General features: G+C 44.7%; 1 long non-coding RNA gene across 1 annotated transcript; it reads left to right on the forward strand.

The window, feature by feature from the left end:
* Nucleotides 1-1,117: 1,117 nt before the first annotated feature.
* Nucleotides 1,118-8,650, forward strand: LOC144130246 (uncharacterized). The gene is made up of 2 exons (XR_013314026.1): nucleotides 1,118-1,170; nucleotides 8,452-8,650. It is a non-coding gene; the product is annotated as an uncharacterized LOC144130246 (long non-coding RNA).
* The last annotated feature ends 7,335 nt before the right edge of the window (nucleotides 8,651-15,985 follow it).

Below are 15,985 nucleotides of genomic sequence, written 5' to 3' on the forward strand. Positions count from 1 at the left end.
AGTAGTTAATATTCCTTTGAGCTATCGATACAGGGCACTTTTTAGGGATGGTGTGACGTATATGACGGTGAAATAAGTACATTCACGACATGCAAAAGCGGTATCGGCGTAATAAGGTACTATACGTATCTCCCAGCAATTAATTTGTTTGACAGCTCAACGTTAGTGTACATGAGTGTGACTTTGAAGTATACAAGTATCGTCTCAGTCTACCAGCTACGACACTGTCGGATTTACGGCTCACGCGTCGTAAAGAATTTTCTCCGCTATATAGTACATTTTATGCGATGAGCGCAAAACTCTCGCTCTGTGTTTTTATTCTCTCCCGCATAGCATAAACTTTTTCTTTAATCACGGACAATGAGACGTACAAAAGAAAGTGATCAGAGTATTTTCTTCTTTATTTAGGTCCCTAAATGCTCGACATAGTTCTGAGGAATGGGAGAGTGATTCCTCCTTTTAAGCGTCTTGTTCGAGCAAAGTTTGTGATGAAGAATCTGAGTACATGTGGACTGTGTTGAAGATACACATCTTAAGCATCTGCGTTTTGTTTTCTTTGATTTCGGTGCTGCGCTCACCATGAACCGGCGGGCTACAGCGCGAAACCAGGCAAAAGCCACCCGTCGCCGCAGATGCAGGCGTGAGACAAGCGATTGCGGGTCGGTGGGCTGGAAACGCTGATTGGTCAAAGAAAATGTGACGTCACGCCTGCAACGTCATAATCACGTCACTTTTAATGGCGTCATTTCCGATTAGGGACAGACCTATTTTCCATAGAGTTTTCTCGGAATTCCCCAGGTTTTTGACAGCGCGCGCGGGATTAAAAAAGCGCATCTGATGCGCTGCGCTTTCACACTGCATGCGCACTTCTGAACAGAATGGCGTCAGTGTTTCCAAACCAGATTGAACGTCAACCCGAGCACAGTGACCATGATTTGCATCACGACGATCGTGGTCGACGTTGCGGCGTCTGCGACAAAGTCTTCACTAAGCGGAAGAACATGCTGCAGCATATGAGGATTGTCCACAAGTTGGAGGCAAAAGGAGGTTTTCTTCGCTGCGACCAATGCAGCAGCCAGCTATCAACGCTCGAAAATTTGGTTCATCACTGCAACGGGGTGCACAAATTTCCAGCCGAAAATCTGCAACTGTCCTTTGGGAACGACAAAGGTAATGAGACATGTATGCAACGCGACGTGCATTAATTTGCCTGCAATGCCTCTTTGGCCCTTTTTTGTTTTGCTTTAATGTTTTTTGCTAGTTTGTACGAATGCATATACAGTATTGTGCGTTTTTATCGTGAATACTCAAAAATTTCCCGGCCTCAGCCGCTGGCTCATTTGCGGTAAAACTGTACACAAGGCTTGCGAGCGCTCCCCTCACACAGTCTACAGACGACCGAAAAACATTTAATACACTCAAAAACAAATAACTGGTCAGTTTTGGGGTGTTGACCCTGTGAAAAAAGTAGACGCCAGGTCTGCAAACACATGCAAACATCAAGCTGTGCACAGCTTGAGGCTTCAAATGGAAAATAATGGCAAAGTTGATTGTGATTCCTGCAACGTAATACACCTCCTAGAATGCAGTGTGTGCAGTATGCACTACATTGGGCAGACCGTTAACACTGCACGAATTCGCTTGAATAACCACCGCGCGCATATCTTATCCCTACCCAACCTTCCCTTGTCAAAACACATTAATGAGAAAAACCACCCATTTGATGCTTAACAGTCTTAGAGGGTGGGTTCCACAACACCCGAGAAAGAGAGCAACGTACGCGAGTCGTACTTTATTCACAAATTTGAGACAATTCCTCACGGCATTAGTGAAAGTCCGGGCGTATTGACCTTAGGAGCGCCGACTTGACCAACCTCGGTCGTTTCTCGCCAGCGGAATCTTTTTTCAAGCTTCGCCGCCCATCCGCTTACTCAAAGCTCTTTAACCCCCCCCCCCCCCCCCCCCCCCCCAACCCCCAGCCCATCTTCCCAGTTCAACCACCTTGCCGAGCGGGGTGCAATTGAAGCACCCTTGACTAAATGCTCCCGCCATTCATATTTCCCCCCACACGATACTTTCCCGAACTCGGATGTTTTGCCGCTTTTTTCTTTTGTGTGTTTGTGTTTTCATGCACAGTGCACATGTCTCTAGTTAAGCTAACTGCGCCGCTTTCCGCCTTGACTATGCGTGCCGATCGAAGAGGCTCGAGGGAAGTTCCCTGCCCTGTCTGCGTTTGATTCTGTTTATTTGTTTACTCGTTATGGCCAGCGGCACCCGAGTACGTGCATCTATAATTCTTATCTGTTCCGCGAATCCGACGCCGTCTGATTCTGTTCTGTAGTCGCCGCCGCTGTGCCTTGAGAGGTGCCTTTTCTCCCCTCCCGCTTCCGGCCCTGTCTACCAAGCAGCCGCGGGCAGCGGGCAGAAAAAGAAAAGAGAAAGGAAAAGGAGCGGGACGGGAGAAAAGGCACCTCTCAAGGCACAGCGGCGGCGACTACAGAACAGAATAAGACGGCGTCGGATTCGCGGAACAGATAAGAATTATAGATGCACGTACTCGGGTGCCGCTGGCCATAACGAGTAAACAAATAAACAGAATCAAACGCAGACAGTGCAGGGAACTTCCCTCGAGCCTCTTCGATCGGCACGCATAGTCAAGGCGGAAAGCGGCGCAGTTAGCTTAACTAGAGACATGTGCACTGTGCATGAAAACACAAACACACAAAAGAAAAAAGCGGCAAAACATCCGAGTTCGGGAAAGTATCGTGTGGGGGGAAATATGAATGGCGGGAGCATTTAGTCAAGGGTGCTTCAATTGCACCCCGCTCGGCAAGGTGGTTGAACTGGGAAGATGGGCTGGGGGTTGGGGGGGGGTTAAAGAGCTTTGAGTAAGCGGATGTGCGGCGAAGCTTGAAAAAAGATTCCGCTGGCGAGAAACGACCGAGGTTGGTCAAGTCGGCGCTCCTAAGGTCAATACGCCCGGACTTTCACTAATGCCGTGAGGAATTGTGTCAAATTTGTGAATAAAGTACGACTCGCGTACGTTGCTCTCTTTCTCGGGTGTTGTGGAACCCACCCTGTAAGACTGGTAAGCATCAAATGGGTGGTTTTTCTCATTAATGTGTTTTGACAAGGGAAGGTTGGGTAGGGATAAGATATGCGCGCGGTGGTTATTCAAGCGAATTCGTGCAGGGTTAACGGTCTGCCCAATGTAGTGCATACTGCACACACTGCATTCTAGGAGGTGTATTACGTTGCAGGAATCACAATCAAATTTGCCATTAATTTTCAATTTGAAGCCTCAAGCTGTGCACAGCTTGATGTTTGAATGTGTTTGCACCTGGCATCTACTTTTTTCACAGGGTCGACACCCCAAAACTGGCCAGTTATTTGTTTTTGAGTGTATTAGAATGTTTTTCGGTCGCGTGTAGACTGTCTGAGGGGAGTAGTGAAAATTTTGGCGAGGCGCTCGCTTTGTTCGAGAATGTTGAAATGTTTTCTGAGGATTTTGTTACGCACGTTATTCGGGTTACTGGTGAAGGCAAGTACGACATTTTCCCGGTGATCTGTTTGCTCGCTGTATCGATGGACGTCCCTCCAGTATTTGCTCTCGGTTGAGTTTAGATGCATGCCTTTTCAAAGGCATCGCCGACAATGGCAGGGGGGGGGGGGGGGGGGGGTATAATAATAATAATAATTGGTTTTTGGGGGAAAGGAAATGGCGCAGTATCTGTCTCATATATCGTTGGACACCTGAACCGCGCCGTAAGGGAAGGGATAAAGGAAGGAGTGAAAGAAGAAAAGAAGAAGAGGTGCCGTAATGGAGGGCTCCGGAATAATTTCGACCACCTGGGGATCTTTAACGTGCGCTGACATCGCACAGCACACGTTGCTTAATGAGGATTTCTCGCATATGCGTTTGGAATTTTTTTACGAAGTCTTCATCATGAGAACATATTCTTTTAAATCGATGTGCCTGAGAAGTATGGGATGCTTGTTTTAGAGTGACGAGGATGGCAGCTTTGGAAGTGTAGGCATTGTTGACGGTCCGTCGGTTTTCTATGTACAGAAGTGGTAATTAAGTTAGCCTTCGTTTACCGAAATCTCAACATCTAGGAAGTTAATTGTAGTGCGGGAGTACGTGTAAGTGAAAGATATATTGAGGTTGACGAGGTTGAAGTTTTCAATAAAATGTATGAGTTCTTGCTCTGTGTCAGTCCAAATTAAAAAGATGTCATCCAAGTAGCGTTTGTATAAGGTGGGCTTAATGGGGCAATCTTTCAAAAATTTAGATTCAATACTATGCATGATGATGTTGGAGTAGGTGGGGGCCATCCTTGTACCAATGGCTGTGCCGTTAATTTGTAAACAGTGTTCATTGTTGAATTCGAAGTTGTGATATTCGAGTACGATTTTCGCCAGTATTTCTAAAACACGTGGAGCAGGGGAGCATCAAATCACTGATCGAAGCATATGAACAAAACAGAAAGGAGGAATCCCCTGCCCCACGTGTTTCAGAGGTATTGCTCACAGCAACATCTTGCAAGAAGCTGCAGGGAAGAGAAAAGTCGATTAGACGGCAGCCAGTCGTACTTGAGCCTTCTAAATCGTAGAAGATCACCACCGAGAGGATCAGGTTTCGTGAAGTTTGCGCGCGTCATCGTGCCGGTTTATGACTGCCCTTCTTGCTAGTGAAGCGATTATTTTTAATGTTCTCTTTATGCTCCCTTTGCCATCTGCCATTTTTGATCGTTCCATCTTCTGGGCAAGTACTATATTTGAGATTCGAAACAGAAGCAGAAGCGATCACGACCGCAGTTATGAAAACACGCGAAACACACACATACACGCACGCGCCACATACACACGCACACACACATACATACACACACACACACTCGCACACTTTCACAAAAAGACAAAACACGCTACAAGAGCACCTCTATCGGCATATATGCCATAAAAGTAAATATTTACAACAATATATTATCTTTTAGTATACACCATTTAGTTGCCACACACACACACACACACACACACACACACACACACACACACACACACACACACACACACACACACACACACACACACACACACACACACACACACACACACACACACACTCAAGCAAGAAAAAAACACGCCATAATGAAGAAAACCGCCAAAGACAACGATAAACAAACCGGCCTCCGAACTCCATTCGTCATTTTTAAACGCCAGGGCGCGCGGCACACTCCGGCGCGACATTTAAACTGCCTTGAGCGGGAGCTCGAGGCCGCGCTTCCGCAGGATTGTTCCGCATAGCGCAGTCGATTTTTTTGTGCCAAAATTCCAAATTAATTTTTTTTGGTGGGGGGGGGACACCTAGCAAACACGCGTGCAGATATTGGGCCAGGTGATGGCAACAGAAGCATATAGCGCAAGTATCGCGAACATTAGTGATATAGTTGCATTGGGCGTTTGAATGCTGTATATTCTGCAAGGTACAAAGTTCCTCTTTTTGGTATGTACAGTGTATACATGAAATTATGCTACACATAATCCTCAATGTTTGTCAAATATTTTTCAAGCATTGTTCATTCGTCACTGACATTTACAGTGCCTTCAGTTTTAACACCTTTCTAAACAATATTTTCTAACGTATATTTTTATGCAATTTACAGAGTTACATGATTGGAAAGGACAGGAGGAAGCGAGCCAGCTGTGCAAGTTCATAATATCCACAGGTGAAAAAAGGCTCGCCAACGGATGTACGAGGGCCTACTACACTTGCCAGAGGTCAGGAGTGGCACGACGAGGCCGAGGCAACAAAATTCGTGCGATGAAAAGTCAGGGAAGCTGCAAGTGCGGCAAGACATGCCTTTCTTTTATGATCGTTACAAGAGACGAGGGTACTGTCAAGGTCTCGTACCAAAGGACGCATTATGGGCATGATGCAGATGTTGAACACCTGAGTATGACTGACCAGGAAAAAGCAAGCATTGCGGATGACCTCTCGAAAGGAGTGCCCATGAGGACAATATTGAAGAAAATAAGGGAATCAGTGACAAGCAAGCTAACTCCTCTGCATATGACAAATCGCATGGACTTGCACAACATCAAGCGGCAATATAACCTCAGAGTTCCTGAAAGATGTCACGATAATGATGCTCTGAGTGTAAGCATATGGGTGCAAGGCATGAGAAACAAGGGGCAACCTGTTGTTCGCTTGTACAAAGAGCAGGGAGTTGTTGACCCAACGAATACCTTTAGTACAAAAGACTTTGCTCTTGCCTTAATGACGGAGCCACAGGAAGAGCTGCTGAAAGTTTTGGGTACAGGAACAGTCTGTGTTGATTCCACACATGGAACAACAGGGTACCAATTTGAACTGGTGACTGTTCTGGTGCTGGATGAATATGGAGCAGGATTGCCTATGGCTTACTTCATGTGCAGCACGATGAATGAGAAAACCCTGGCAGCACTCTTTGAATCCCTGAAGTCCTCCACAGGAGCCCTCTCAGCTAGAACTTTCATGACAGATGATGCATCCGAATACTTCAAGGCCTGGTCAACAGTCATGGGTCCACCTCAACATCGACTACTCTGCACATGGCATGTGGATAAAAATTGGAAGCGAAGGATTACTGAGAAGATAAAAGGAAAAGAACTCGCAGTAGATGTTTACCTTGCTGTTCGTACACTGCTAGAGTGCCCCGAAAAGAATGAGGTGGCTGAGCTTCTCGAGTCATTTCTGGCCAACAAAGACCCCAGGCTTCAGGAATTTCTTCACTACTTCAGAGGCAACTATGCTCACCGCCTGGAGATGTGGGCCTACAGTTTTCGAACTGGGCTTGGCATCAACACAAACATGTATCTTGAAAGGATGCACAGGACTTTAAAGCATAGTTTCCTGGAAGGTAAGAAGAATCATCGTGTTGACAGGCTCATCACTGCATTGATGGACATGACATACGAGTCTTTGATGAAGAGGGTAGAACACACTGTGAAAGGAAAGAGAACGAGCAAGATGAGCCGCATCGAGAAGAACCACAGATCTGCTGTGGCAATTACTATGCCTGCCAAGAGGAATGAAGACGGAACATGGACTGTGCAATCCCAGTCCACAAGAGGCCTCACATACAGGATCTGCAGGAAGTGCAGCGAGTGCATGGTGTGTGTGCATAGCTATTCATGTGATTGTGAGGAGCACCGAATGTGCTTGACGATCTGCAAACACATTCACTGTGTGGTCATCGCTGGCACACCTGAAGGAAGAGATCAGAAGATCCTGAAAGCTACTGAAGCAGTGTCATCCAATTCAAAGACAAGCGAGGCCTTCCACATCTTAGAAAGTGTTCAAACAGCACAAGCCTCCACAAGCATGATAAACTCTGACTTGATCTTGGCCAAGATGGAAGTGCTCAAAGAGTATGTCGCAGAGAAAGAAATTCCTCAAGAAGTGCACAACAAGGCCAGCAAGCTTTTGGACCCTGTACTGAAGATTTATGAAGGCACTAAGAAAGAAGAAAGAAGAAGCAGAGGCTTTCCAGCTCAAGTACAAGTTTTTCGAAGCCAACTGAGCTTCAGAAGGAGAGCATAAAAAAGCACATCCTTAACAGCAATGCTGAGGCAACTGTTATAATAACATCTCCAGGACACCACTACTTATGAAAAATGGGATCGACTCTATGGCACTCTCTTCAGATTTACAACCCTTCTACAAGTTCATCTGTGCACTTATAGACCTCACCTATGAGGTATGCCGCTGTCTGGAACCAGATGGATGGTGTGTGCGTTAGAGCGCGATAGACACCTCCATACTGGCCATATATGCTGCAGGTAAGTATATTTTCCTTTCAGCAGCAGCTTTGTGGTGCCAGTAGGATGGTGTGTGCGTTAGAGCGCGAGAGGCACCTCCATACCGGCCATATATGCTGCAGGTAAGTATATTTTCCTTTCAGCGCAGTGTGTTGCACACTGAAACAACTGCAGCACAATGGTTTTGCTGCATCTGGCTAAGCGAGACCATTTTTTTCTCTCGGCAGAACCTGACTGCTAGAGAGCGCGTCTCCCAGGTGGCGGATAGGGAGGCTCTAACCAAGTACCTGAAGTGTACAGCTTGCAAAAGGCGCAATAAGTTTGTTTAATTGAGGGCACCTTCTGGCATGGTGTGTCTTATAAGTACAAGGTGCTTGGTAAGAGTGGTGCATGCACCCGCGGACCAACAGGGGTTTCACTGCCTTGACACATTCCTCACTTGTACATGCTTCTTTTTTCGTCAGGTCTACAGTTGCACATTGCTGGCAATTCACAAAGTTGATGTTCGGGTGCAACTTGATGTAGACATGTTCTGAACAACTCTCTAAGTGACACATGGTACTATTATGCGGTGTCAAATAAGAGTTAAGTGTGTGCAGAGCTAAAAGGGATGACTGTTCTAATTTGTGCTGTTGTGATGTCTTTCAGGTGACAAACAACCAAAGAGAGACGTGAAGACAACATTGGTGGCCTTTCATGATTGTACTGAAGATGTCATTATCATCAGTTATTGAAATAATTAGAAGATCGCAACATATACTATGCCTTACATTTTCTTCAGATTCTAGTATATTGCAATCTGCTTGTCATAGCACTGAAATAAACCTATATCTATTTTGTTCCTGAAGCTGTGTTGTCGTCCAATCTCTTTGCAGGTATATGCATCCAGAGATTTGAATTTATCGCCAGCATTGTCCGGCATGCAGTGTAGAAATAATCAAAGCTGCAACACTTTTTAAAGATGCAAATTGTCACCGCAAGCTCTCGTAAATTATTCTTTCCAATAAAAACAATTGATGCATTGTAGATTTTGTTTACCTATTCTCTTAAGCACCCATATAAATGAAAGTAGATACACTGAGGTGTGACAACTGAACTGATGTGTGAATTGAGATATGGTTAAGTGAGCGTCAAAATAGACAAAGCGACCACAATAACACTATGCATAACACTGTTCAAAATGCTATGTTGTTGCAGTACTGTAGAATCTGCCGAATGGGCCACACAGCATTTCACTGAGCGAATAGGTAAGATGGATTAGCCTGCATTCATAGTGACAGTCATTAGAACAGCTGCATGGCAAACTCTTTAAGAATGCATGCAAGTTGTCACAGCCTTTTTTTTATGGAATAATTATTGAATTAGCACTGCACAAATATTTACTGTTTACATTACAATAGACTACATTGGTAACAAAAGCTTGGATGATCGTCTTCTGATATGCGTATAGAGTTGAGTTTAAAGAGGTATAGACACAAAATTTTTGCTTGCATCTTTGAAATGATGCATCAAACATCAGTACAGTCAAATCCCGTTACAACGAACACCACATTAACGAACATTTCAGATTAACGAACTTTTAAGAAATCCCACGCCGACTGCTTATAGTTTCAAATGCAAAAATATTTCACTACTACGAACTTCAGAATAACGAACATTTCAGAATAACGATCGTTATTTAATTTCCATGTCATCTTAACAACACCTCAGTACTACGAACTCATATCCCAAAATGCGAGGATTCTTAGATTTCAGTGTATCCGTCACGGCAGCCGGAGCTCCAAGCTAGCAGACGACGCAGCGCGAAGAGCAGGCGCCTTGCAACTTGCTTCCCGCAAAAACCTGAGATGGCGCGGGAGGTACGCATCACGTTTTTCTTGCTTGTTTTTTCAGTTGTTCGCGTGATGTCACCCGTGTCAGGCCTGTCCATCTTGTTTTTCTTCTGGTTTTTATTGTGTTCGAAGTGCGTGCCGGCGATCGCGTTGCCATGAGCTCAACAACTCCAACCACGCGGAAGAAGCGAAAGCAGTTTTCTTTGAGTGAGAAGGTAGGCATTCTTCGCGAGATAGAAGACGGGAAGAAGCAATCCGTCGTGGCTAAAGAACGTGGAGTGGCGCGGTCGACGATCGCCACGATTCTCAAAGATAAAGAGAAAATCTTTAGGCACCAGCAAGAATCTCAGCTTACCCCATCAAGGAAGCGACTGCGGCTTGGCGATTTCCAGAATATTGACGCAGCAGTGCTGACTTGGTTTAAAGACGTGAGAGCACAGAATGTGCCCGTGTCAGGCCCAATGCTGCAGGAGAAGGCGCGGCAGTTCGCTGCAATTCTTGAGGTTACTGGCTTCGAAGCGTCTTCTGGCTGGCTCCACCGTTTTCGCCAACGAAACGGCGTAACCTGGCAGTCTGTGTCTGGCGAGGAGAAGGCAGCAGATGAAGCAGCAGCAGCCACGTGGAGGGAGGAAAGCTTCCACGAAATGGTCAAGTCTTACGCAGCAGCTAATGTTTTTAATGCAGACGAGATCAGCTGCTCCCGGACAAGACAATGCATTTTAAAGGAGAACAGTGCAGAGGCGGCAAAAAGTCGAAGCTTCGCGTCACCGTGCTGTATTGCTGCAATGCAGATGGCACTGAAAAGTTGAAGCCTCTGGTGATCGGGAGGTTTTGGAAGCCGCGCTGCATGAAAAATGTAGTGTCGCTGCCGTGCCATTATAGGGCGAATCAGCGTGCCTGGATGACCCGCGAGCTCTTTTCCGAGTGGCTGCTGACGGTAAACGAGAAGATGAGGAAGGAGGGGAGGCACATTTTGATGATTGTCGACAATTGCTCGGCGCACATTGTCAACATACGGCTCACGAATGTGCGTCTCGAGTATCTGCCGCCGAACTGCACGTCAGTACTTCTGCCACTGGACCAAGGAATAATAAGGAGCGTGAAGTCGCACTGCCGGAAGCGCCTTGTTCAGCAGCTGCTCATCAACCTGCGCCTGCAGCGCTCGACAGCCATCAACGTCCTACAGGCTGCGGAAATGCTGACAGGTGCATGGTGGAGCGTCACGTCCACCACCATCCAAAACTGCTGGAAGAAGGCCGGCCTGACGATCACAGATGGCCAACCACAAACCGATGAACCGGCAGCGGAGGACAGTTCGAGCGAGCTTTGGAGCGAGGTGGCCGAGCAGCTTGCCGTAAATCCTTCGGTCACATTTGACGACTATGTCCAGTGTGACGAGGCGACGTGGACCTCAGCGGAGCTTACCACTGGTGACATAGTGCAGAGCGTCCAGGGCACGGCGACTCAAGATGAGGAATGCAGCGACGACATGGACGATGACGTTACGGCAGCACCCGAAGACCGCGACGAGTCCGTGTCGGCCACAGATGCGTTGGACTGCTTGCGAAAACTCCGCATATTTATAGCCAAAAGCGGCACAGCGACCGAAGGCGTGCATAAGAATGCGGACGGTCTGGAATCGTTCGTTCTGCAGAGTCTCTGCTGCACCCATCAGAAGACGATCACTATTTCAAATAAATGTGCCTTGTCCGACGATCAGGTGTGCATTGTGTGAGAAACGAGTTCAAGGAGGTACCGTTTCAAAGGTAGGACGTTTGCGTTACTGTAATGCTATTGTTATGGCTAATTTTTGGGCTTTCACTATAACGACCTTTCAGAATAACGAACGTTTTCCCGCGGTCCCCTGAAGTTCGTTGTAACGGGGTTTGACTGTATAGACGGGTCATCACTTGGCACTTGCCTACGGCCGCTAAATAATTTACAACAAATTTCTTCCTGACAATGTTTCAGTTCCGGCACTTAAGGTGCATTTAGGTCACGTCGGGCATGAAAAAAAAGCAATATAATTGCTGATACATTGTTCGCTGTAATTTCAGGCTGGCTTAAGCGTTGTAGTGGAGTAAAAGTCTACTTTAGTGCTTATACTGTACTTTTTTTTCATTCCTGACATGACCTAAACACACCTTACATATGTCATCGCCATCATTGGGTAGCTGAAACCAGAACCAAAAATTCAGCAAGAAGAAATCCATTTATAAATTATGCTAGCTGGAAGGGGAATACAAGAGGGTTATTTATCTATACTAATGTCCAACATGTTATTTGAAATATGAAAACGCAAAAATCTGATGCCCGCACTGCTTCAAAATTAAAAGGTTACGTAGCTACGCAACACAGAAAGCCAATATTTCAGTGAAACAGAACCATGCATCAAAATCTTATCCCCCTCACAATACTGCTTAATGGAGCATGCTGGTTCAGCAGCTACAGGCAGTGCTTAAGGCTTCATTAATGTCTCATTGGCATGATGCATATTTTCAGTATTCAAGATGATATCCATATATTATACAACTTGCTTTCAGTCCAGCTATGTTTCATTGTATGCCAGAAGGCTGGTGCAGTACGTATCTGTGTTGTTTTCATGGTATGTCATGACATGATTAGTTTGTTTGCATCTAGCATTGCTTTCTGACCCATTCTCATTTAAGAGTAATGCCATGGAGGCATTCTGTCAGTTTTAATGATGTGCACTTCATGGCACACAAAGGCAGCTTTGCACAGTGGCCATTTTGCTCATTTTTATTTGTTCATTCATTCAAAGTATCCCCGAAGGTTCTCATTGCAATGATTTTCACGTGGGGCGGGGAGGGGTAGCTGAAGCACAAAAACGACTAAAATATTATATACAGTAAAAGTAAGAAAAATAAATTGAAGAAAAAAGAGCTTTAAGGTACAAAGAAACCGCATTCATGCGATGCAGTAAAAAGGCGGCTAAAAAAGGAATAGTAACGTCAATAGAAACAGAATTGCAAGCTGCAAAACAAAGTGGTGTGCTGATAAAAGAGGAAGGTTAAACACAGTACGGCACAAAGGGATGTGGCATGTAAAGGGACCAAGACAAGCAAAGAACAGTTTACTAAGGAAAACATAAGCCACGAAAATTGTTCCCACAATATAAAGAATACAGTTCACATGGCAATGTCTGAATCTGTTTGACCTTAAAATTTAGTTAGGCTTGTGTTTGCTGTGATGTGTAACATCAAGTTGTACTAGTGTATGACTTTGGCCGGCATGATCGAATGATCTTGCAAAATGAGTTGCGAGACACAATGGTGCATTTAACTTTGCAGGGGTGGTCACTATGCAGAAAGATGAATTGAGGGATGACGGGGAGGGTAGCCGACAGAAACCTGCAGGAAAACATTAATGATACAATGTATGAAGGGTTAAATTTATAGAAGCTTTTAGTGATATGCCAGTTTATGCAACTCAGCCAAGTTTTTTAGTACTAAGATGCAGAAGTGTTTTGAATAATGAGAAAAGATTAAACAAGCATTACGGCTTTGCAAGCCTTCAATGTCACTAATTAGGTTACATTGATCATGATCCAAAATGTGTGATGCATGTCCTAGTTTTGGGCTAGGATTAGTGTAATATATGCAAGTCATTTTTTCATTTACAGGAGCTTATTCTAGATGTTCAATAAATCCCAGGGAGGTGTTAGCAGAACACAGCTATTCTTTTGATTCCATGACAGGTATATGACTGAAGATGAACACCAAGATATTCATATCTTGTGATAAGTACACACTACTGTTATCTGGAAACTATCTGGTGGATATTCGGGTACAGTGTGAATGATGAATTCAGCTTTAGTGACAGTTAGAGGCATTGAGGAACAAGAAATTGTTACCTTGAGATGTGACTTTTAATATTAGCAGTCCATATGAGTAATCACACTGAGGTAAATCAAAGCATCATCAGTGAATAATCTAGCTCGCGACTTCATACAGATGAGTATTAAGCTGTTCATATCTAGATTAAAAACAGCAAAAGGCCAAATTCACTCAGACAACCTTGAAAGAGTCTACATGTTAATTTTCCTGGGAAGAACTAAAATAATTAAAGTAATTTGAAATGATAGAAAACTGTATCATTGCAAAGGCGTCAGGGTGATTGTAAAAACAGCCCGAGGTGGGAAACACAGCCAAATGCCATAAAATCTAAAATATGTGTCAGCTTTGGAACTGAAATGTAGAGAGGAATAATATTAACATGTATTTAATACCTGGCCATTAACAAATCTGGTGAGTAGCATTTTACACACATAGCAATTATGAAAAGCCGGTGCTTATAGAAACTGTGTTCCGTGAGGTAGTTAATTATTTGCATATGTATGCCATGCTCTGAAGTTTAAAGCAGTGCTCAATAATGAGATGTGGTGATGATTGAGTGTAGATGAATCATCATCAAATTTTAAGATTAGAATCAGGCTTGCTAGTGTTGGTTAAGATGAACTAGACCTCTTGATAATGACTGAGCGCCGATGAAAGCAGTGAATGCACACTGTAAGATGTATTCATTACAATTTCATTGAAATGGAGGTGATGATTACTTTGTGTTTTTGTACTGTGCAATGCACCTAATGGAGGAGAAGTAATGTCCATATAGGTCAACACTGCTACAAAAATTTTGAGTAGATGAGCACATTGAGACTTGGGGGCTGGTGTGCTGTAGGCATTCAAAGCGGTTAGGTCCAGGTAGGGGTTTGGCTTTATGGCATTCTAGAAGTTGTCAGGATAATTTTTTACTCTATTTCAAGTAATTGTATTGCAAGATCTATAATATCACAGGTTAATTCGACAACTAATGGTCTGTTGCTGAGTGTTATCAATTCATCACAGCTAACCAAAAAGTCACCATTCAGCCAAATTGCTTGCTATGCTACTAGTTTCCCCAAAGGAAATTCAGTATGATTAGTGACGTGTTATGTGGCTTTCAGGTGATATTTATGCATTTAGGCACATTTTGTGCTCAAAAGACAGTATGCACTTTTTCAAAAGAACACTCCAGTGAGTGGTCTTCACAAAACATTACGGATGTATTATTCACAAAGGTAACTGTGACAGGAAAAAACTGCGCAAAGAAAAACGGCATTACAAATTTGACAAGTAATTTTTTATTGCAAGCATCAGTGTCCAATCTGCAGAATGAACCCCAAGAACTTTGTGCGCAACTGTGATACTAGGGGAAAAAGTTGATTCCTGCTTAGACGCCACCGTGCATAATGTGCTGTGCTGTATAATAAGTCGAAGATCAAATGACGAACCGGATGCATGATGCTATGGCATCACCATCTTGTACCCGCTTCCCTTTTATTTTTCTTCGTCACGTACACATATTAATTCTTCCCCCTTTAAAAAAATTAGACAATGCTAAGAATGAAAGTCCTATTTCACAACATAATCATTCAATCATGTAGGCGGTCGTGATACTCGAGTGGACACCTGTCTGGCTACTGGACTTCACCTTTTCCTGCGTGTTCTGATGCCACATCTTCAGCTTCCAAACTCTCAGCCTGTTGCGCTATCTTCATCCAGTCCTTGGAAGTTGGAAGGGCTTATAGCTTCCCAGGAATACCCACTGGGAGAGTTGACATGCATACCTGTTTGCAACGCGTTTATCAGGCCGATGTCTCCGGCACCTGACACAACTTGGATGCGTTCCATGTATGGTGATCTTCAAGGAGCAATGAACCAGGCCCCTTCTGTCCCACAACCTTCAATGCCTTGCTGTAGACCAGATCACCCTTATAAGCAATGAGAGACTTTTTCACCCACACAGTCATCACGACAAAAGGATGGAGTCTTTGCACCCCTCTTTCTGTCAGCGTACTTCTCGCTGAAATGCTGTTTTGCTTCTCACTCCTTCCTGGAGCTTTGTCAGTTGTGGTCCTGGATTGGAGAACCCTGTACTCGGGCAACCAACAATGTCCATCATAGTTCTTGCAGTGAAACTGTGCAGCAATACAGCTGGTGCAGTTCCAGTTGTCGCATGAGGCGCGCTGCAGTAAACAGCCAGGTACTCCAATATTGCAGTCGCAAGAGAACGCTGTTCCATTGCTGCAAGTTGGACAAAGTCCTTGAGTACTCTGTTGGAGAGCTCTACCTGCCTGTTACTCTGGGAGTGGTAAACAGATGAGCAAGTGTGCTTGATTCCTGTTGCTGAAGGAAGTCTTCAAAATTTTCAGATGTAAGCTATAGCCCATGATCAGTCAGTACCTCATCACAGTATCCTTCGTGACTGAAAATCGCAGTTAGAAGCTTAACACTCTCGGAGGTTACGTTTCTAACAAAGCAGACCTCTGGCCACATGGAGTAGAAGTCAGT

The sequence above is a fragment of the Amblyomma americanum genome, chromosome 4 (assembly GCF_052857255.1).
Source record: "Amblyomma americanum isolate KBUSLIRL-KWMA chromosome 4, ASM5285725v1, whole genome shotgun sequence".
Taxonomy (NCBI): domain Eukaryota; kingdom Metazoa; phylum Arthropoda; class Arachnida; order Ixodida; family Ixodidae; genus Amblyomma; species Amblyomma americanum.